Source organism: Pristis pectinata, chromosome 6 (genome assembly GCF_009764475.1).
Source record: "Pristis pectinata isolate sPriPec2 chromosome 6, sPriPec2.1.pri, whole genome shotgun sequence".
Taxonomy (NCBI): Eukaryota; Metazoa; Chordata; class Chondrichthyes; order Rhinopristiformes; family Pristidae; genus Pristis; species Pristis pectinata.
In genome coordinates, this window is record NC_067410.1 from 93,828,385 (window position 1) to 93,849,623 (window position 21,239).

The 21,239-nt window shown below is 42.9% G+C and overlaps 1 protein-coding gene across 7 annotated transcripts in view; it reads left to right on the top strand.

Annotated features, from left to right (window-relative positions):
* The window catches only part of vwa5b2 (von Willebrand factor A domain containing 5B2), a 154,532-nt gene that overhangs the window by 37,393 nt on the left and 95,900 nt on the right, over window positions 1-21,239 (top strand). For 4 of the 7 annotated variants that reach the window (XM_052017998.1, XM_052017992.1, XM_052017997.1 and 1 more), the window contains exon 1: window positions 16,152-16,291. The exons of 1 other annotated variant lie outside the window; for it this stretch is intronic. The gene's annotated coding sequence lies outside the window, so the exon portion shown is untranslated. Of the gene's footprint in view, window positions 1-16,151; window positions 16,292-16,434; window positions 16,519-20,273; window positions 20,327-21,239 lie in introns of those variants that run through there. 2 more of the 7 variants (XM_052017996.1, XM_052017993.1) reach the window with 2 other exon arrangements.

Here is a 21,239-nt window from a genome sequence, read left to right on the forward strand (position 1 = left end):
TTAAGGAGATGATGGAGAAGTCAAAAGGGGTCAATCACAGGTTTACTGCACCAGAAGGATTTTACTGTGAACTTTGAATCATGACTACATTACCTTATCACAAGAAGAACTGGGAAAGTTTCTTAAACAGTGATGCGTGAAGCTGAGAAACAGGATCATCCTCAATAAATCTTTTTGTCTGACATGAATGTGATGGGCTCAATGACTTCCTTCTATGTCATAAAATTCCATGACTGCCCTCTATAACACAGAACTTGATGACCGTTCCCAGCACTGCCCTGACAGCCTTTGACAGCACGCTGCCCTACCGCCATGGATTACAAACTTGACATATTTTTAAACTCAAATTTTATGCACCTGGTTAACATAGTTATAATAGGCTGTCAAGCCACTTTTGGATAAGTTCTACCCACATGGTATAATTCAATCTCAGAGTTTCTTACGGGAAAGTGAAAAACAAGCCACTACATCCCAGGATCATGCAGGTGGTAAAACAAGCCAGCAGGTTCCTGCGCAAAGAGATTCTCCACCATTTTTCATCATCCATTTTCCATTGCTACTAAATGGATTGGAGTTTGAGGGCATGGATTGGTAGGAACGCTATTTCTGTTCTTCCCCCATCAGTATTCAGATGAATTGAAGTGGCAGGGATTTGTACAACACATCAATACTGCATCACAATCACCATTACCAAAGAGACTATCAGAGACATCATTACTGCACAAGTGTGTCACAATCGCTCATTATCAAACAACTAGGTCATGGTGCCTCGTTTCCACTGAAATCTATCACTGAGCACATTCTCATTAATGACTTACATTAATTAACAACTTAAGTGTAGAAAATGAATCAAGGTCCTTGACAGAGCAGAAAACATACACCAGAGAGCAGTGGTGGGGTGGGGGGGGTCACTTAATGTGGGAGAAATCAATGTTCATGCCATTAGGCTGTAAGGTCCCAAGATGGAAAATGAGGTGCTGTTCCTCCAGTTTGCGTTTGGACTTCTCCTGGCAGTGGAGGAGGCCGAGGACTGACTTATCAGTGATGTAGTGGGAGGGGCAGTTGAAGCGACTGGCAACGGGAAGATGCAGATTGTGGTTATGGACAGAGCGCAGGTGTTCTACAAAACTGTCACCTAGTCTGCGTTTGGTTTCGCCAATATAGAGGAGGCCACACTTGGAGCACCGAATGCAGTAGATGATATTAGGGGCGGCGCAGGTAAATCTCAAATGATAGTGTAGTCTTAAGTTAAGAGGTCTTCTGGCAATAGAGGTTAAAATCATTCTGAAAACCAAACTCAATAAATGAACCAAGTCTAAAAAGATGTGTTGAAATAATGGTTACATAATTTACTTAAAGGTCATATCTTTCCGGATGCTGAAATCTAAAGGAACATGGTGGAGGGTGTGGGATTTCCAGAGAATCAGGACACATCAGGTGAACCATTTTCCTTTTGGTTTCTAACATTACTGTGGGTAAATAAGCCAACTAGTCACTAACATAACGCTTCTCAAAAACTACTCGGAGGTGTTATGCCAGAATCATCCAACAACATGATGTTGTACCAAGTCACGTAGCAACACGAATTTCTGTTGGTGGGCTGCTTATCTAATCACCCATGTGTTGTACTTGTTGCTGGCTATCATTATACATTGAATGAAAGTATATCAAAATAAATAATATTTTCACAGTTTGTACAGAACAGAACTTTTAATGGGAAGAAGCTGTGGCATTTCTGAAGCTGACTACAATGAGCGTGGCAGGGGTGGGAAATGGGGAATGGAATAGAAAGATAGCAAGGAGATCCCTTCAATTCAGGATACTAGTATTTTGGAATTTGTTTCTAATCTGTTTAAATTGGCCCTCCAAAAATGGTCAAATTTAAATTCTCCATGTGCCCCTGGTTGGTGCAGTTGGTGTGGGAGTACAGCAGGATTCTTTTTCCTAATTATCTTCTCTTTGTTCTCTTCTCCTAGAGGCAAAGATTTCACGTGTGGATGTGGTGACTGGGAACTTGCATTCTCCTGGATGTAATTTGATGGGTAATTTTAATCCTGGCTACTCACCTGTGGAAATGGTGTGATGCCAGCTTCCCAGTCTGAGTGAGTCCATAGGCTTCTCCAGGAAGCAGGCAAGGGAGACACCCACTGGGCACCTTTAGGCCTGGACACCAATAAGATAATCATGAGTCACCTTCTATTTTAGCTGTAAGAAATGGCTGAGGCTTTCTAGCTAGGTCCACTGCACATGAAGCAGGCTCAGGGGCAGAGAGGGCCAAAATGTTCTTTGTAGCTTTTCTTGTGGGACCAGGAGGAGGAACATCAACTTACCTGAGTGCTGGCACCGTTTGTGTGTTCCCAAGCAGTGATGCCATGCCACCTGAACATGGTGCTGCCCACAAGTACCCAGGCAGAGAGCTGCCCAGCCCATGCAGATAAAATCTGAGAGTTAAAAGCTCCTTCACCTCATGCTGTCAAAATCAGGACCATTCAGATCCTACCCTCTCAATTCTGACCCCAAGCTTTCTTGTGAAGTCAATCAGCATGAAGAACCATGAAGAAGGCACGCCAGCTTCTCTACTTTCTTAGAAGTTGAAGGAGATTCAGCATGTCATCGGAGACTCTAACAAACTTCTGCAGATGTACAGTGGAAAGCATTCTGACTGATTACATCACGGCCTGGTGTGGAAGCTCCAACGAACAGGATTGCAAAATTAAGATTAAGATATCTTTATTAGACACATGTACATCAAAATACACAGTGAAATACATCTTTCTGCGTAGTGTTCTGGGGGGCAGCCTGCAAGTGTCGCCACGCTTCTGGCGCCAATGAAGCATGCCCACAACTTCCTAACCTGTATGTCTTTGGAATGTGGGAGGAAACCGGAGCACCCAGAGGAAACCCACGCAGGCACAGGGAGAACGTACAAACTCCTTACAGACAGTGGCTGAATTTGAACCCGGGTTGCTGGCACTGTAAAACATTACACTAACCGCTACACTACCATGTCTGCCCTGAGAGGTGACAGAGAATGGTGGACTCAGCCGTTTCCATCACGGGTACAGCTGCCCCACTATTGAGGACATCTACAAGAGGCGATGTCTCAGGAAGGCAACATCACTTATTAAGGACCCCCACCATCTCGGCACCTCTTCTTGTTGCTGCCATCAGGCAGGAGGTACAGGAGCCTGAAGACTCACACCTCATGGTTCAACAACAGCTTCTTCCCCACTGCCAGCAGGTTCTTGAACTGACCTGAAAAAACCCCAATTCCACTTTGTGTTATATTTCCCTCAACTTGCACTAATGTCGTTATGTCTATTTTTGTTTATTTTGTTGTATAAGTTACATAAAATTTATGTTTATTTAAGTTTATATAATTTATGTACTGCGCTGCTGCTGCAAAAAGCAAACTTGCATGGGATTTATACCCTGGGTATGTATGCCCATGACAATAAACTTGAACTTGAGCTGTGGGGACTATTGGATGAACTGGATCTGCAAGGGTGAGCTTGATCCTCCCGTCATTGGACAGTAACACCTATGCCTCTTCCAGCAGAGGTCACTGGAATGGGGAATCTTACTGTTAAGGGGATGGACAGTCTAGCCTCACATCTGCCAACCACCAATTGGTTACTTATAGCCATGTTGCTTGATGTTCTTTGATGATTCTGCCAATCTCCCCACTGAGTGAAGCAGGGTGATCCCATAGCACACTCCACTTGGCATTCACTGGTGTGCAGAAGAGGTGAAATGACCAGCACTTACGTGCAGGCTGATGACATTACTTCCTTCCTTTCATAGGTCAGTGGCAATACAAACCCTCGGTGACCTCTCTCGGTTGTGTCCTATATTGAGGTGACCTCACTCCCGCTCCACCAGCTCCAAAAATGAAACAGCTGAGAAATGTCACCAGACTTTCCATGTTAATTATCTGGGAGGAAGCAGGAGTTTGAAAGATTTTAAAATATTTAAAATTTAAAGGAAAGTTAGGGCAGCTTCCATCTTCACTTAATTGTCACTGCTTTGTTGGCTGGTATTTTGGGCAAGCAATTATTTGGGCAACGTTAGCCAAATTCACTCTGTCCCCCCCACTCACACTATCCATGATGCTCCACCTCCATCCCAGAATGAGCAAGAGATTTTGGGAAAGGACAAAGTCTCACTCATCCAGAGGCTTCTCTCTGTCCAATTGTCCATTTGCACCGATAAAAACGGGATCGTCTTTGTCAAAGGCTGCCCGCTGGAGATTCCACTTCCCAGTAATGGATTGAGGTGCTGGCCTCACTGGAAAGCAGCTGCTCAGAAGGTGGATAGCTCAGCAATTGGCAAGTCACTCTGCTAATCTGGCCACCTTCCGGCAGGAAGCAAGCTCAGTCCTGGCACTTACCCTTGTAACCGCCAGTTCATGGGTCAGATGATCTGGCCCATTCTTTCACAACACTGTGATCCATGATTGCTGCTTGTGTGAAAACAAAGCCTGATAGGACTGCCCTTGTGAAAATTCCTGGGGTTGTTGCAACAACCTGAAGACCGGCCCTGAACCTTCCTGCAACCACCATCATTAGCACTGGCTCGGTAGCTGCTGTATAACTGAGACATCTGAGTTTCTACTCTGGGACCACATCACAGGTAGTACTGCTGTTGAGGCAGATTGCAAATCCTCTTGTCTGTATAGATAAGTGAAGGAATAGGCCTTTTAACCTCATTCACTGAGTATGACCAATCCTTCCTAGCACTCCAAGTGGGGAAATGTTCAGGCTGGGCACCATTTTAAATAACATCTGTATACTTATCTGATTACCTATCATACACAATAACAATTGACAAAGGTCATTATTAAAGCTTGAGCAATGAATATTGATGCTAGTTAAGAATAAATTGCTCTGTACATTGCTACATCCCTTTGGGAGAATCATTTTAATTCCCACTGCAGTGAGGAAGACTACTGCCATAGACAAACACAGAACAATACCTTTGACAACTTTTAAAAGACAGTTAGACAGGAATGTGGGTAGGAAAGGCTTAGGAGGATACAGGCCAAATGTGGGCAAATGAGACGAGCTTGGAAGGGCATCTTGGTTGGCATGGACCAGTTGGGCTGAAGGGCCTGTTTAGGTGCTGTATGACTCTATGACTATGACTTTGACTATGTGACAAGGTGAGGCACTATAAAATAGGTCACCGGGGAAATGAAGGCTGACTCAGATGTTTTGAGATTTTGGTCCAGGTTTTGCAATCAGCAGAAAAGGAATGGCACTTGTTGTTCACTTCATCGACATCTATCCTCTGAGTTACAGCAGAATTCGGAGCAGAGACTTCTTTTAATCCAACATCTTTTTTTTTCTCTCATTGCAGCAGATCCAGAGCCTATGTGACACTTGTGAGAACGGCTCTTTGACCTGTTAGAGTGAAGAATATCCTTACTGAACCCGGATCTGAATCAGGGATATAGGGAAGTAAAAACAATGAGATTGAAATGATGTATTCAAAAACAAATCAAAAATTGGAAAAAAACAGAAACAGTCATGGAAGAAAGATTAAAGAGATATGTGGGAAATGTCAAAACAATTACCTATATTTCAATATCTTTTTACACTTCTGACATGTTTTCTTTTGAGAAAATGAGACTGCATATTTGTAAAATTAATTTTTCATGGATAAAGAGATTGTTCAGTTGTAAAGGCAATTTTTATGCAGTTAAAAACTGAAAAGTCATTTGTATCCTAGAGCAATGGAGATTGGAGCAGGATTATTCCCTGGTCAACCATCCAGTAAGATCATAGCTCATAGAGTTATGCAGCACAGAAACAGGCTCTTTGGCCCAACTGGTCCATGGCAACCAAGATGCCCCATCCAAGCTAGTCCCATTTGCCAGCATTTGGCCCATAACCTTCTAAACCTTTCCAATCCATGTATCTGTCAAACTGTCTTTTAAAAGTTGTTACTGTACCTGCATCAACCCCACTTCCTCTGGCAGCTGATTCCACATAGCTACCACCCTTTGTGTAAAAATGTTGTCCCTTAACTTCCTCTTAAATCCTTCCCCTCTCACCTTAAACCTATGCCCGCCAATTCTTGATTCCGTAACTCTGGGAAGAAGACTGAGTGCATTCACCCTATGTATGCCCTGCATGATTTTATACACCTCTATAAGATCACCTCTCAGTCTCCTACAGTCTAAGAAATAAAGTCCTAGCCTGTCTAATCTCTCCCTATAACTTAGTCCCTCAAGTCCTGGCAGCATCCTTGTAAATATTTTCTGCACTCTTTCCAGTTTAATAACATTTTTACTATAGCAGGGTGACCAGAACTGAACACAATACTCCAAGTGCAGCCTTACTGGAGTCCTGTACAACCACACCATGACCTCCCCACTTTTATACTCAATGCCCTGACTTATGAAGGCCAGCTTGCCAAAAGCCTTCTTCACTACCCTGCCCCCCTGTAGCTCCACTTTCAGTGAACCATGTACTCGTACTCTAATGTCCTTCTGTTCTACAACACTCCCCAGCACCCTGCCGTTTACCCTGAAAGTCCTACCTGGATTTGACTTTCCAAAATCCAACACCTCACACTTATCCGAATTGAATTCCATTTACCATTCCTCGACCCACTGTCTCAGCCTATCCATATCCCCCTGCAATTTTTGATAACCTTCTTCATTGTTCACTATACCACCTATTTTAGTGTCATCTGCAAATTTACTAAACATGCAGTACACATTCTTATACAAATCATTAATATAGATGACAAACAACAATGGCCCAGCACTGACCACTGAGGCACACCACTAGTCATCAGCCTCCAGTCTGAGAAACAACCTTCCACCATCACCCTCTGCTTTCTACCATCAAGCCAATTGTGTTTCCAATTAGCCAGCTCTCCCTGGATTCCATGCGATCTCACCCTCCAGAGCAGCCTACCATGTGGAACCTTATCAAAGGCCTTACTGAAGTCCATATAAACCACATCTACCACCCTGTCCTCATCAACTTTCTTGGTCACATCATCAAAAAACTTAATCAAGCAATCTCATTGGCTCTCCACTCGGCTTTGGAGCACCTGGACAACAGCAAAACGTACATCAGGCTGCTGTTTATCGATTACAGCTCGGTGTTCAACACCATCATCCCCTCAGTACTAATCAACAAGCTTCAAAACCTGGGCCTCTGTACCTCCCTCTGCAACTGAATCCTCGACTTCTTTATCAGGAGACCATAGACAATAGACAATAGACAATAGGAGCAGAAGTAGACCATTCGGCCCTTCGAGTCTGCACCGCCATTTTGAGATCATGGCTGATCCTCAACAATCAATATCCTGTTCCTGCCTTGTCCCCATATCCCTTGATTCCCCTATCTATAAGAAACCTATCTAGCTCCTTCTTGAAAGTGCCCAGAGAATTGGCCTCTGCTGCCCTCTGAGGCAGTGCATTCCACAAATTCACAACCCCCTGGGAAAATAAGTTTTTCCTCCCCTCTGTCCTAAATGGCCTAGCCCTTATTCTTAAATCATGCCCCCTGGTCCTGGACTTCCCCAACATCTGGAACATATTTCCTGTCTCTATCCTGTCCAATCCTTTAATAATCCTGTATGTTTCAATCAGATCCCCTCTCAATCTTCTCAATTCCAGCATGTACAATCCCAGTCTCTCCAACCTCTCAGCATAAGACAGTCCCGACATCCCCGGAATTAACCTCGTAAACCTACGCTGCACGCCCTCTATAGCCAGGATATCCTTCCTTAATCCTGGAGACCAAAACTGTACACAATACTCCAGGAGTGGTCTCACCAGGGCCCTGTACAAATGCAAAAGAATCTTTTTGCTTTTGTACTCAATTCCTCTTGTAATACAGACCAACATTCCATTAGCCTTCATCACTGCCTGCTGCACTTGCTCATTCACTTTCAGTGACTGATGAACAAGGACTCCTAGATCCTTTCGTATTTCCCCCTTACCTAACTCCACACCATTCAGATAATAATCCGCCTTCCTGTTCCTGCTCCCAAAGTGGATAACCTCACACTTATCCACATTAAACCTCATCTGCCAAGTATCTGCCCACTTACCCAACCTATCCAAATCACCTTGAATTCTCCTAACTTCCTCTTCACATGTCGCACTGCCACCCAACTTTGTATCATCAGCAAACTTGCTAATGTTATTCACAATGCCTTCATCTAAATCATCAACATAGATCGTAAACAGCTGCGTAGACAGTGCAGATAGGTAGTAACATCTCCTCCTCGCTGACAATCAACACAGGCGCACCTCAAGGATGTGTGCTTAGCCCACTGCTCTACTATCTTTACACTCATGACTGTGTGGCTAGGCACAGCTCAAACGCCATCTATAAATTCACCAATGACACCACTGTTGTTAGCAGAATCTCAGATGGCGATGAAGAGACGTACAGAAGTGAGATAGATTGGCTGGTGGAGCGGTGTCGTAACAACAACCTCACACTCAACATCAGCAAGATCAAGGAATTGATTGTGGACTTCAGGAAGCGGAAGTCGGGAGAACACACACCAGTCCTCATTGAGGGGTCAGCGGTGGAAAGGGTGAGCAGCTTCAAGTTCCTGGGTGTCAACATCTCAGAGGATCTATCTTGGGCCCAACTCATTGATGCAATCATGAAGAAGGCATGCCAGTAGCTCTACTTCATTAAGAGTTTGAGGAGATTTAGTATGTCACCATTTCTACAGATGTCCGGTGGTGAACATTCTGACTGGTTGCATCATAGCCTGGTATGGAGGCTCCAATGCACAGGATCGAAGAAGGCTGCAAAGGGTTGTAGACTCAGCCAGCTCCATCACGGGCACAACCTTCCCCGCCATTGAGGACATCTTCAGGAGATAGTGCTTCAAGAAGGTAGAATCCATCATTAAGGACACTCACCATCTGGGACATGCCCTCTTCACATTACTACTATCTGGGAAGAGGTGCAGGAACCTGAAGACCACACTCAATGATTCAGGAACAGCTTCCTCCCCTCCACCATCAGATTTCTGAATGGTCCATAAACCCATGAACTCTACGTCGTTATTTCTCTTTTGCACTATTTATATGTTTTTGTAATTTATAGTAATTTGTATGTCTTGCACTGTACTGCTGCTGCAAATTAACAAATTTCATAACATATGTCAGTAATAATAAACTTGATTCTGATTCTGATTCTGGTAAGGCATTATCTTCCATGCACAAAGCCATGCTGACTACCCCTAATCAACCCTTATCTTTCCAGATGTATGCATATCTTATCCCTCAGAATCCTCTCCAGTAACTTACCTACCACAGATGTTAAGACTTACTGGTCTATAGTTCCCAGATTTTTCTTTGCTGCCCTTCTTAAATAAAGGCACGACATTCGCTACTCTCCAGTCTACCGGCACCTCATCAGTGGCTAATGATGATGCAAGTATCTCAGCAAGGGCTCCTGCAATTTCTTCTCTAGCCTCCCACAGTGTTCTTGGATATACCTGGTCAGGCCCTGGAGATTAGCTGACCTGATCTTGGCATCAACACCCTTTTCCTGCCCGTTTCCATAGCCCTTGACTGCCCAAAAATCCTTCTACCTCGGCCTTGAACGTACTGAATGACATTTGGGTAGAGAATTCCAAAGATCCAAAACACTCTCAAGGAAAGAAGATCTTCCTTGTCTCTGTTTGAAAGGGCATGCAGAGATTAGATTCCACCTTTCCCCATGAGACAACCTTTTCATCCCAGGAACAAGTGGGCAAATACCGTTTAACTAAACCAGTTTAACTAAATCTGCCTGCACTGACTGTGGCAGTCTATCCTGAGGAGGAGGAGGAGGGAACCTCTGACAGCAGCTTCTGCAGTTCCACACTTAACTGTACATGTGAGTTTGCTGTCAATTCTTCTCCAGTGTATGAGTGAGCATTGCCAGCCTCACCTTTATTCTTATTTGTAAAATCCTGCCCATTTGCAAAGTGAGGGGTGTAATTATGCCTGCTGTCATCTTCTTCATCACAAGATGGCACTATTGTGTTATAGATAAAAGCAGGGTTGGTTAAATGGTTCAATTCTATAAAACCACCAGGAAATCGAATACAGAGAACAGTAGCAAAAACATACTGACATTCGCACATCCTAATACGTTGCCATGTTGCTTTCATTGTTTAGTATATATATGACCAGCCCCATTTGTAACTTTACCAGGTTGGCACCAGGTATGCAAGCTGTTGTTTTACATGTTTCATTGCTTGGTCGTTCAGTCTGATGCTGATGGAGGAGTGAGGGGTGTGGCAGTCCAACAGGGCCCAGCCTGGTCCAGAACACGGTCCAGCTGCTGTAAATGACCTTCAGTATATTTGGATGCCTTCCTAATCTATCCCTTTGGCAGAGGTTGGCCAAGGTAAAGACAGGATAGGGATTGTGCAGTGGCCACTTCCACCTTTGTTGTTTCGTACATAAACTTGTGTTGGATAAGTTGACTAGACTGAGATCAAGTAAATTTTCTCTTTGTGTTGGGTTTCTTTCCATCAACCTGAAACATTAACTGGTTTCTCTTTCAAATGCTGCTTGCCTGGCTGAGTTCTTCCAGCATTTCTCTTTCCATCTGTTGCTAGCCCAGTCCAACAGCCATGTCCTTCAAGCCTTGGCCAGCTTGATAGGTGATAGTGCTGCAAAGCCACACTGTGATGGATATTGTTTCTGCATCTTCATACTCTCTGTGCTTCCTCCAATTGTTCTTTAACATGGAAGAGAACTATTAGCTGAGGGATGATGGCAAGAGATGGTTTCCATCCCCAAGTTTGAGGTCTTATGGGATCTAGAGCCAGTTTTGTGGTGTTGCTTCCTTGTGACTGTATACCACTGTGCTGTCACCTCCGATAGCTTTCTAATGCCAGTGGGGCAGGATTTACCCAGAGATGGTGATGGGCAAGCTTGGGACAGATTCTATTGTCATGACTGTTGTTTGACTGTTCTATGGGACAGCTGTTAGCTTTGGCACATCCCCAGATGTTGCTGGGGAGGATTTTGCAGAGCTGTTTGGACTGGTGAAGCTGTGCAGAATGTCCCACATCATCCTTAAAACCGATGGTGGGAATCTCTATTTATTTCAATGGGTATTTACTTCTCCACACCTGGCCTGATTCATGTGGGTGAGACAGCTTACCATGGAAACTTGTGCATTCTATCTAGATTTCAGCAGTGAGGCAACAGGCAAGTAAATACACTTGGTTCCTACCTCTTCATATACTTTACATCTAGCTGGAGATCATCACTGCCACTCCAAGTGAATTATAGCTTTTTTCTTAAGTTTAGTAGGAAATCAAACAGTAAGCAAACATTTGCTGGGCAACCAGACTCAACTTTTGTTTGTCCAGAGTCGTGAGCAAATGTTAAAATGGAAAATAAGTGGCAGTATCAGGCAAGGCTTCTTCATTAGTGTCTAAGCGTGAAGGAAATGGATTAAGATTTAACAATAACTGTCTCTGGGAATATTTAGGGTACAAATGGCAGATATTGATACCAATTGTTCTGTAGCCCTGTTTTTCCTGTGGGTAGATTTTCATGGTTTATTTTAGCTGAAATGTGTCTAATTTCTTTCATCTCTTGCACACTCTTCCACGGTCAATAGATCTGGGTGCTGATTCCTGTGTTTTACTTCACCTTCCAGAATGCAAGGGAGATATGGAGGCGAACTTCATTACTTTGCTCTGTATAACTAAATACAAATGCTCAGTCACAAACCTTATGGCTTTATTGAGAAAGGAAGAGTAAAGAAAGATTATCCACTGATAGATAATTACGTTATATGGAATATCATGAATATAATCACCCACATGTTCCAATGATATATGAACATTGGTACATGTTAATTATTGTTTATAATTTTTTGGGGGGTGCAAGTTCTGAATTTTTTTGGAGGGTGGGGTGTTGTATTGTTTGATTTATTTACAAGAATCATTATTCACATGGAATTTTTTTTTACATTCACAAAGAAGCCCCATTCTGAAAATAAAAGCAGAATAATGAATGGTTGCCTTGGTCATGCCATGTTGCATCTATCCATACTGTAGATCAAAGCAGGGTTTTGACCCAAAACGTCAACATTTCCTTCCCCCCACAGATGCTGCTCGATCTGTTGAGTTCATCCAGCAGATTGGTTGTTGTATTGATGTACTGGTTATTGTAGCATATAAAGTTACCAGTCAGGAAGTTTTATGAAGTGTGTGTAATAATAATGTTACGGACATCAACTCCAACAGATTGTGTTAGGGTATGTTTAGTATGTTCATAATATGAGTGGTGCTTATATTGTTGGGTAAACCAGTAATCTGAATATTTGGGTTTATAATTTTGAACTTAAATAATTTATCCTTTTTATTCCTTCCTCAACTTTGGAGAAATGGTGTCAATAATTACTTTCAGTTTTCAAGAGATTTTGCCTGATCACTGTGAGTGATCAGAAGAAACTTATCGATGGTTTGAAAGGCCTTTTAAAGCAATATGGAGTAAGTCTAATAACATTGTCATTCAGGAACAGAATAATTGTAAATTTCTATCTATTTTTCTTGTGTACCCAGTTTTAGATAATTGCTTAGAGGCACGGTAGAAGAAAATCAGCCTCTGATAACTCATTGACAAAGAATGCAACATCACTGTCAGGATGTTAATAGGAGTGCTTCAATTAGCTTTCGTATTCTGCAAACCAAAAAATGTTCCTCTGGCTCATTGTTATTAAATGACTCCTCCCGGAAATTCCACAGGGTGGATAAGGTTTGGATTTGGCCCTGATTATGCAAGCAGTCAGAAAGCTTTCTTGGAGCCAACCATACAACGTCATTTAGATTATTGATGCAGACAACCTGAGCTCACATTGGAGAGCAGCCTCTGAACGGGTGTACTGGAAGTTGCTGGTGTTTCAGGACACCAGTGGGGGTTGGTACAATGAGTGGAGGGAAGTGGAAGGGATAGGGGTAGTTGAGGGCAGAGGAGCGGTGTAAATTTTTGCAGAACAAACAAGTTGAAGGGATTAGATTGGAAAAGAAATAATAACATATCGATTTTGGGGATATTTAGGGAAATGGATGAGTCTTTTTCACAATCCAAGCCTGAAAGTGCTCTTCTCTAACCAGCTTGGGAAAAAAACTCACATAAACTATGGAAGGCAGTCAACCCTTGATTAGCCAAAGGTTACCATTAACGCTCCCTCCCATATTTAGCTGAATGCAGGTGTAGCAACAGCTCTCTTCCAGAGATATCTGATAAAATTCATCAATATCTACGATGCTGAGAGTTAATCCATAAAGTGCTAGATTAGTTGTACCAAGAATGGATGTAACATTCCACATTCCAGTCCATTTACTATAGGTGCAATATGGAGATCTCTGAGGGTGCAACACTTCAACCAAATATCACAGGTATGGTGGACTGTAGAAATCAGGGCCTCAGGGCTTGTAGCAGAGGCTTTCAATTCTCATCTGAACCCAAGATAGAAAACTTGCTTCCCACCAATAAAACAACCACCCTAAAAAAATACTCTCCTTCCACCTATCAGTAACAGTGGCCAAGCTTCACTAGAAGAGCCAATCAAGTCACCTTATGAGGATGCAACGAGAGGAGTTCAGCAGAAACACGTGCAAAAGTATCTCTTTCTAACTAATGTGGGAATCTTAGTGACGAAGTATCAAATACAAAGAAAATAGTAGTTGACAAGGTTAATAAAGATAATTTCTATTTTGTTTTTGATAGTGATTTATAGTTGCCCAAGTTAAATGTTATCACCCATTTCGTGAAAACAAACCTGTACATACGGATGTAATTCATACATGTATCAGCTACCTACTTTAACTGCATCCAGCCAGAGAATACACAATCCTTCTGATACTGGGTGCATTATTGTCTGGTATGGCTGAATTTCACTTTCTTTCACTCAGTGAAGTGAATTGAGACACAAACTATACAAAACTTGCCATATTCATTGATTCTGGTTGAAGTATTCTCCAGTAACTATGCTTACAAGAGAGAATGAGATACGCTAAGAGATATTATAGCTGGAAAGCATGAAAAGGCTTCAGTAAATGTACAACAGGTAAGATTTGTTGGACAGACAGGATTATTCCAACATAAAACCTGTTAACTAGCAGAGGGCTGTAAAAGCATACTGAATGTATTGCACAGAATCACAGTGAATTTATTTATATTCATACTGGCTGTCTCCCACTTTAGTCTATCATCCCATCCCATCAGGTGAGTCACTTTTTGACTTCCCAACAAAGGCAATCTGACATCTTCCCCAATTTGTGGAGGCTTTAAGGATTGTGAAGTGGAGGGTTCTTGGATTTTGACCCAGTGATGATATAGGATTGCTAGTATTTTTCCAAACAATTATGATTGGTGATTCAGAGGGGAACTTGCAGCCAGTGGTGTTCCCTTGTTCCTGCTGCCCTTATTCGTCTAGACAGTGGAAGTTGTAGCTTGGGGAGATGCTGTTGAAGTAGCTTGTTGATGATTATGTACAGGGTGTGGCGCTGGTGGGGGCAATAAATATTTGGGAGTTACAGATGTGTTGCTTTGTTGTGGAAGGAGCTGAGCTTTTTGAGTGTAATAGGAACTGGACTCATCCAGGCAAAGGAGTGTTTGTACTGACATGTACCATGTGGATAGAATTTGACTCACTCACCCGGTTCTGACTTGCTCTTGTAGCTACTGCTTTTATGTGAATGATCCAGTTGAATTTCTTATCAGTGGTTAGTCCCCAGAAGGTTGATCGGACCTTGGTGACGGTCATACAACTGAATGCCAAAGATTGGTAGTTAGACTCTCTTTTGTTGGAAATATTCATTTCCTGGCATCTGTGTGACACAAAGATCACTCACTGCTTACTATGCTAAACCAGAATGTAGACCATTTCTTGCTGCAAGCGGGCATTGTTTGTTTCATTTTCTCAGGAGTTACAAATAGATCCAAATACTGGGTACTCAGCTCTCCATGGTGTTAGTGCCTCAGTAAATCTGTCAATCAGAAACACAGTTATGGCAGTGGTATTAACATTTACACTGCCCAGTGCAATTGCAATTGTCAGGAGCTGCATCAAAATTGTTTTATGACTGGTAGTAGAAATAATTCTGGGATCGTACCAAAGAAACTGACAGGTTTGTTTAAGACATATTTGCTAGTATTGGGGCAGCAGGAGACAGCATCAATCTCCGCCAAGGATCAGAAAATCCAGCCATACGCCCAAAGATCAGACGGGCAGTATTTTGTTTTATTTTATTCATTAGTTTGTTAGGTATTTTTCTCCTGTTGCTTTTCTTGACTTTCTCCAACCAATGGCATCATACAATATCCTCCACATGTTGGACAAGAGGTCAGACACCTACAGGCCATCAAGCATATTTGGAATCCAGTGTCTGTGGATGATATTGTAAATGGGCAGGAATAGATCCTCATGTAACTCCAGAGACAGTGGGACAGGGTGGGAAGAAGATCTTTTGCTACATATGTTCCAGCTAAGGACAGAAAGAATGGGGATAGTTGTATGTTTGGAGGAGGGTTTTAGAGGCAGATGGTATACTCAATCAAAGGAGACATTGAGATTTATGTGATGGAGGGATAATGCACCACAGTTGGTTCCCATAATGGAGGATGTCACTTGTACTCCTGTTATGCTCATTCTGATGCTGCACCAGCAGTAGGATCCTGTTTGGAGGCATCCAAAAGGAATTGTTGGAAGCAATGAGCAGAGACAATCAAAGCAGCAATATGTTCAAGACTCTTAGAGGAAAGAGACGGAAAGGAGGCAGTGGTTAGCAAAATAGAGGGGTCAAAATTGTGTTCTGACAGTGGTGATGACAGGGCAGTTTTGACATTTAATATAAGTTGATGCAGTCAACACATTCTTTCCAAGGATATCAAAATAATGCTTCAGATCTTGATCAAAAGCAAAGCTTGTAATCCACAATAAAGATGCCCAACTTAAGGACATTTCACATTACTCCACCTCCAGCTTGAAATCTATGTGGTTATGTTCACCTGACTGTATCTACTTTGGAATGTATGAAATAGTTTTATATGTATCTTGTAGAAGACTGAAATATTACAACATAACTTTGAATCACATTAACAATTAAATCTTGTCTGAACACATGTCTCTGGCACGGTGCTGGCAGTGAAATTATTCCTTTGCTTTGAAGGTCTACAAAAGAAATGTACAGTTTATTCTGAAGGAGAAAATATTTTCATTTTGGAACTGGAGTCCTGTGGAAGATAAATTGCTTCCGATTTATGAAATAGAGGAGACAAATGCAAGTAGGTAGTTTTTTCACTGATTTACTCAACTTAGTTTGAAGTGACTTGCTGCTATTGTTTGGTTAGCGTAAACTGGGAGCTTCAACAGCTTTATAATTGATTAGAGGTTTGGAATTACTCAAGGGAAAATCTTGAACAAACAGAAAGAACATCTTTCTGGATGTGGGCTGCTTGGAATGTGAATTCTGTTTTGTGCTGAGAAGTCATAATGAAAACGAAATAGGGAGGTAGGAGAGGAGCACATTATGTTACTGCATTGGGCAGAGAGCTGGGCTAATGATCAGATGTCAAGAGGGATTTACATTTATATGTGTGTATAATATATGTGCATGTGTGTGTATCCAGAATGAAATGGTAGTATCACCATTATATGTAAAAACCCATCTGGTTCGCAAATCTCTTTTCAGGAAGGAATATTGCCATCTTTGCCATATACTTTATATGGCAAATATGTTTCTTTAAAATCATACATTGTTAGTTAATGTCTCTTAACCATTCCAGCAAGCTGCTCAGTTCAAGAACAGATTGGCAATAAATGCTGGCCTTGCCCCTGTCGCCCACACTCAATAAAAATGTTCCTTTAATAAGATTTCAGATATCAATGAGTCATGGAGATATCCATCTGTTCTCAGTTGCAATGTTAATACTTTGTTGCTAAAGGACAACTGCTGTGCCAATGGCCCTGATTGGAAGACATCAGAAGGTCCTTGGTTCAAACCCAGGTCTGTGCCAAAGTGTTGGGGGGGGGGGGGCTTAGGAGGAATGATAATGTATTCAGGACTTTCATTCCTGATCAATATTCCTTGACTCCTGCAGCCTCACTGTCGCTGCACACACTTCCTTTGGCTAAATGGAAAGATGCGAAAATAACTGGGTTATTATAATGGGAGACTTCAACTTTCCAAATATTGATTGGCACCTACTTAGTGCCAAAGGTTTAGACGGGGCGCAGTTTGTTAAGTGTGTCCAGGACGGATTCCTGACACAGTATGTTGACAAGCCGACTAGAGGGAATGCCATATTAGATCTAGTTTTAGGTAATGAACCGGGACAGGTGACAGATCTATCAGTGGGTGAGCATTTGGGGGACAGTGACCATTTCTCCATAACCTTTAGAATTGTCATGGACAGGGATAGGAGCAAAGAGGACGGGAAGATATTTAATTGGGGAAAGGCAAATTATGAGGCTATAAGGCAAGAACTTGGGAGTGTAAATTGGGATGACATTTTTGAAGGGAAATGTACTATGGGGATGTGGTCGATGTTCGGGGATCTTTTGCAGGATGTTAGGGATAAATTTGTCCCGGTGAGGCAGAGAAGGAATGGCAGGGTGAAGGAATCGTGGGTGATGAGAGAAGTGGAACAACTAGTTAGGAAGAAGAAGGCAGCATACATAAGTTGTAAGCAGCAAGGATCAGACAGGGCTCATGAGGAAGATAGAGTAGCAAGGAAGGAACTTAAGAAAGGGCTGAGGAGAGCGAGAAGGGGACATGAAAAGGCTTTGGCGAATAGGGTTAAGGAGAATCCCAAGGCTTTTTTCTCGTACGTGACGAGCAGAAGGATGGCTAGACTAAAGACAAAGGTGGGAGGATGTGCCTGGAAGCTGTGGAAGTGGGTGAGGTTCTCAATGTATTCACCAAGGAGAGGGGTCTTGATGATGCTGAGGACAGTGTTGGTAAGGGTAATGTTCTAGAGTATGCAGATATCGAGAGAGGATGTATTGGAGTTGTTAGAAAATATTAAGACAGATAAGTCCCCGGGGCCTGACGGAATATTCCTCAGGCTGCTTCATGAGGCAATGGAGGAGATTGCTGAACCATTGGTTAGGATCTTTGAGTCCTCGTTAGCCACTGGGATGGTATCAGAGGATTGGAGGGTGGCGAATGTTGTCCCCTTATTCAAAAAAGGTAGTAGGGATAGTCCAGGGAATTACAGACCGGTGAGGCTTACGTCTGTGGTGGGTAAGCTGTTAGAAAGGATTCTAAGAGATAGGATCTATCAGCATTTAGAGAATCATGGACTGATTGGGGATAGCCAGCATAGCTTTGTGAAGGGAAGATCTTGCCTCACAAGCCTGATAGGGTTCTTTGAGGAGGTGACCAGGAAGATTGATGAGGGTGGTGCAGTGGATGTGGTCTACATGGATTTTAGTAAGGCGTTTGACAAGGTTCCGCATGGTAGGCTTCTTCAGAAGGTCAGAGGCCAAGGGATCCAGGGAGGCTTGGCAGTGTGGATTCAGAATTGGCTTGCCTGTAGAAAGCAGAGGGTTGTGGTGGAGGGAGTGTATTCGGATTGGAGGGCTGTGACTAGTGGTGTCCCACAGGGATCGGTTCTGGGACCTCTACTTTTTGTGATAGGATGCAGAGCTGGGCTGAGAAGTGGCAGATGGAGTTCAATCCAGAGAAGTGTGAGGTGGTACACTTTGGAAGGAAAAACTCCAAGGCAGAGTACAAGGTAAATGGCAGGATTTTGGGCAGTGTAGAGGAGCGGAGGGATCTGGGGGTTCATATCCACAGATCACTGAAAGTCGCCTCACAGGTAGATAGGGTAGTTAAAAAAGCTTATGGGATGTTAGCTTTCATAAGTCGTGGGATCGAGTTTAAGAGCCGTGAAGTAAAGATGCAGCTTTACAAAACTCTGGTTAGGCCACACTTAGAGTACTGTGTCCAGTTCTGTTTGCCTCATTATAGGATGGATGTGGAGGCGTTGGAAAGGGTGCAGAGGAGATTTACCAGGATGCTGCCTGGATTAGAGAGTATGGATTATGAGGAGAGACTAAAGGAGCTAGGGCTGTTCTCATTGGAGAGGAGGAGGATGAGGGGAGACATGATAGAGGTATGCAAGATATTGAGAGGAATAGATAGAGTGGACAGCCAGTGCCTCTTTCCCAGGGCACCAATGCTCAAAACAAGAGGACATGGCTTTAAAGTAATGGGTGGGAAGTTCAAGGGAGATGTCAGAGGGAGGTTTTTTACCCAGAGAGTGGTTGGTGCATGGAATGCGCTGCCTGGGGTGGTGGTGGAGACTGATACGTTGGTCAAGTTCAAGAGATTGTTAGATAAGCATATGGAGGAATTTAAGATAGAGGGATATGTGGGAGGAAGGGGTTAGATAGTCTTAGGTGTGGTTTGAAGGTCGGCATAACATGGTGGGCCGAAGGGCCTGTATTGTGCTGTATTGTTCTGTGGTTCTATAGTTCTATGGTAAAATGCTGGGTCCCCTTTTGCTGGATTCCAGACTGTAAGGTTGATAAACTGAAGAATTTTCAGCAGACACATCTCTACATTTGAGGGAATACAACACTACTCTTTGAACAGAAGGTGCTGGAAACATTCAGCAGGTCAAGCAGTATCTGTAAAAAGAGAAACAGAATTAACTTTTCAAAGATTCTTTGTCAGAACCATGAAAGAGAGAAAACAAGTTAGTTTTAAATTGTAGAGAGATTTGGGAGGGCTGGATAGGACAATGGAAATCTCAGTGTCTCTTCTTCCACAGATGCTGCTTGATCTGCTGAGTGCTTCCAATATTTTCTATTTTTATTCAACGTTTCAGATCAGCAGTTTTTTTCACTTTTCACTGCTCCTTTGTAACTACTTCTCAAACTTTAATCCAGTAAACTGATAAACAGTGTTCTTGCCCCTGCTTTGGGGCTGGCTTGAGAATCTCCCCAATGAACATCCATGCATGTTCCTTTCTCACTGGATCCAGACAAGAACATCGATCTCATTTTTTCAGTTCAGCATCTCTCTGTCCAGCCTTCTCCCGGCCTGGCTGGCATTATCTAACTCAACACAGACTACTCTGAATTATAGACTCAAAATAGGTGCAATCAGTGAATCTTTTGCATGTTGTTTGACTGTGGAAGAAAATTCCCAACATCTTTGGGTTTGCTTCTACATCATTAAAGCCTGAGTCATGACTGTGGAATGTCGAGCCTTAAGATAAACATGCACTTCCTCAAACCCGGCTTGACTTGTTTGTTGTTTAGTTCACCACTGGATTTTACAGTTATGGGATATCTCAACTAGTGCTCAGGTACGTCTTTGCTTTGCTCACCTCAACTGGAAGTTTACTCCCCTGCCTTTTCAGGAGAATGGTGTCAAACTTAGATGAGGGGTTAAGTGGAATAAAATGCTTGCTGGAGTACCCTCCTTCTCCTTAGATAGCCCTGTAGGATTGAGGATGACTCGCTGCCACTGCAGTTCTGTGGGCTTTGAGATGACAGACGAGGTCAGTCTGTGAAGTAGACTCATCCACTGATGGGGCAGGAGGTAACTGATGGGGTGGGTGGATAGTTTGTGAGGTGATGTACTCCTTCTGTTGTGCTTTTGGGTGAGTTGGTGGTGTACTCTTTCTGCTGGGCTTTTGTGTCAGGGTCTGAGGTCTTGAACTTCAAACACCCTTTTCCTCAGTTAACCAAAGGCTGTATTGGCACACGGTAGGAAATCGTGAAATTCATTGTCAACATCTGACTGGATATCTGCAATGTGGTGTACCACAGGGATCAGTGCTAGGGCCTTTGTAATATATATAATTGACTTGGATGAGAACGTAGGGGGTATAATTAGCAAGTTTGCAGATAACACGAAAATTGGTGGAGTCGCAGATAGTGAAGAATGTTGTTTATAGTTACAGCAGGACATAGATCACCTGGAAAGATGGGCAGAGTGGTGGCAGATGGAGCTTAATCCAGACAAGTGCAAGGTTATGTGCTTTGGGGAGTCAACTTCTGGGAGGGTATATAGATGACAGGGATCTTAGGAGTGTTGGTGCAAGACCTTGGGGTGCAAGTCCATTGCTCCTTGAAAGTGGTGACACAGGTCAATAGGGTAATAGAAAAGATATGTGCTATACTTACCTTCTTAGGACAAGGCATTGAGTATAAGATTTAGAATGTCACGTTGCAGTCATACAAAACTCCGACTCGGCCATGCTTGGAGTATTATGT